Source organism: Podarcis liolepis (genome assembly GCF_965112155.1).
Source record: "Podarcis liolepis genome assembly, chromosome: W".
Classification (NCBI taxonomy): domain Eukaryota; kingdom Metazoa; phylum Chordata; class Lepidosauria; order Squamata; family Lacertidae; genus Podarcis; species Podarcis liolepis.
Window position 1 is genome coordinate 25100970 of NC_139568.1, and position 3244 is coordinate 25104213.

The window sequence follows — 3244 nt, forward strand, 5'->3', positions numbered from 1 at the left end:
CATCAAGAGAGTTCTGAGGTATTTGCAGGAAACCAAAGACTTTTGTCTTAGGTTGCCGGCACAAGGAGAAGTCAAACTGACTTGTCTTGTGGACTCGGATTGGGCTAATCTTGAGGATCGCAAGTCTGTGTCTGGCCTAGTGGTGAAGTTTGGGAACTCAGTAGTTGGATGGAGGTCTAAGAAGCAAAGTCTTATAGCGCTCTCATCCACTGAGGCTGAGTTTAGTGCTCTTTCAGAGGTGTGCAGAGAAGTAGAGTTCTATGCTTGCTTAGTGCAGGAACTCTGCGAAGTGGATTGTCTGCCGATACGTGTTTTCGAGGACAATCAACCATGCCTGCGTTTGGCAGAGTCAGGTCAGTTCAAGGCTAGAACTAAACACCTAGACATTCGCTTTCGGAATGTGTGCCAGAGCGTTCAGGAGGGATTAGTTGCGCTGAAGTATTGTCCCTCTGCCAAGAACCTAGCTGATGGGTTCCCGAAGCCACTCACCTTCCAAAGACATGGGGAGTTTTGCGAAGGTCTGGGTTTGGGACGACCAAGGGTCGATTCTCCCCTCAGGCGCGAGGCAAGAGGGGGTGTTGGGTGTAGTGAAGGGTTAACCTTCTGTGCCTCAAGCCCGAGAGGAGGCGCTTACAAGGGAAGTAAGCCAGGACATGACGAAAGCAGCTTGGAATGCTGTGATCTGCGTGGGAACCGAAAGCAGTTCAGCCGCTGCACTGAGAGAGAAGGACACAGAGAAAATGCAGCTTGAACCTGATGGTCTTTATGAATTGTAAACACACTATATTTGAGCAAATAAAGGGATAGTAGGACAGAAGAAACGTGTGGGACTTGTTTACTGCTCTCTCGACACATGCCGCTGTGAACTTCTGCTAATTGCTTTACGATCTACAGAGGCTCCCAGGGGAAGTGTGGCTGGGCGCCGAACAATAAAGCAATAAATCTACCGAACATGGCTCTCTATCGACTTCTGGGGTGGCGCCACCGGTAATGGCGGACCCCTCTGAAACGGAGGGAAAAACTCCGCTCGAAACGGGTCTGTCCCGCTACGGCGAAGCGGGGACCCTTTAGAAATCACAGGCGGACGAAGCCTGTGACCTTGGGACTCGGCGGGCACCCTTAGCGCCCCCCCAACCCGCAAAGGAGCCCAATAACGGGCTCCAAAGCAAAGAAGGGGGAAGAGGCGCGGTGCTGAGAGTCTACCGCTATTTCCGTGGAGCGAAGCCGCACAGCCGCTGCCGGAGAGCGCTGCCTTCTTCTTGGACAATTTGGATTCTAAAAACAACCACCGTGAGTACCTAAACTAGGGGAAATCGAACCACAATTTAAGGAACTGGGAAAAGAAAGGAATTGGACTAAAAAATGCATTACAATTCGGTACTGAAACGGGAAGGTCTAACAGGAAGTCAACCTTCCTTTTTTTGTAATATGAACAAAGCAAAGACAAAGTAAACTAGAGTTTTGAAAATCATTTTAAAGGAGTGGATTTCATCATCTAAAATAGGTGAACCCCCCCTTCGGCAGCAGAAGGAGAAGGGGGTGCTTTCTTTGGACTGTTGTATCCTGCAGAAGTAAGTTTAAAACAAAGTAATTTTCCACCGTCCTGACCCAGGGAGCGGGGTGTCAGGACTGACGTTTGAAGCTCATTGACCAGGACAGAAGCTGTTTGACAGATAGTTAAAAGAAGAAAAAAAAGCTGCGATTCCACTGTTTCTTTTTGCAACTTAAAAATAACAACGATTGACAAAGTATCTAAAAGTAAAAGAAACTTTGGGGCTGGATTTGTAACAGAAGTTTTCCCTCTAGGGGGAGATAGTGAAACTGTAACTAGGGATTTTCCAGCCGTTACAGTATAACCTGTGGGAATTGAATGGTGACCTTGAAGGACAATGTACTCAGAAATGTTGTTGTGCGCTTTTCTCAAAACAAATGCTCTACTGGAGGAATTCCATGAGGGAATGAATTTGATGACTGACTTGGTTGGGAATCTTAAGCAGACTGTGGGAAATCTTGGACAGGCAGTAGAAAAAAGTATGGAGTTTACACAGGATGTATACCAAGATTGTGCCTTGTTAGAACAGATGAAAGAAGAGGATTCTGCTGAACCTTGGGAGTCAGAAATGGAGCCACAGACGGAGGTTGCGGCCCTGCAGGAACATGAATCTTTGGAATTGGCAACTGGCTTTCAAAAAAATCAGACTCGGAAAGAAGAAGTTTGGATTGGACTGGAAATGGGGGGTTGGATTGACCCCCCTGAGCAGGGACATATGGACTTTCCGAGTCTGGTAGTGGACTGTGAGAGGCTTGGAGATATGGGGATTCCAAAGTCTGGAGGGGCTTTGAAACATGCTTTTAAGTACTACATGGAGCTCAGTTTGGACTTTGGAAAAGGGACCTTTTGGTTGGAAGGAGGCAAAAGCATTATTAAATTGGAGATCACACGAGTGAAAAGAAAATATGAAGAAAAACAGTGGAAGGGACGTGGAAGAGATTTAAGAGCCTCGGATATAAGATCACCAGGTTAATGTGCCAGTTTAATGGGATAAATGGACTGACAAACCCGGGACCTGGGGGATGGGACGTTGGATGATGATTTTCTTTTTCTTTTTTTTTCTTTTTTACTATTAGGATTATCCTACATAATTGATGAATACTAGATGGATGTATGAAATGAAACTGCTTGGCTCTGGTATAAAAGTTTAAGGGATTAGGAAAGAATATATATATATATATATATATATATATATATATATATATATATATATATATATATATATATATATATATCTACGAAAACAAATATATATATATATATATATGCAGGTTTTGGTGTCTTCGGGTGTCTTCCCGTGTAAGAGTTGGGGTGTCTAGGCGACGTTTCGACGAGGTCTCACTCGTCATCTTCAGGCTGGTGCTTTCGGCTTCTTGTTACTGGAACAGAGCAGGATCTCAGTGTTTGAGTTCCTATAAATACTGTTGAGGGGGTGTGGTGTATAGCCTCCAACGTTCTGGGCAGAGAGGAAGTTCCCAGGTTAGTGTGCCTTTTCTTCTTTTGTTCTTTAATTACTTGAGGGATATCTTGAGTGATTTCTTGAGTGATATTCTGAGTACCACTTAGGTGGGTCATTAAGTGTGGATTAGTTGCTAAAGCTTTCGTGTCTTGACCTCTTGAGCTTGTGAAGAGTTTTTCTGAGAAGATGGCTGTACTGCACTTAGTTGTGCTCTGGCTTGGCTTCGTGTATAG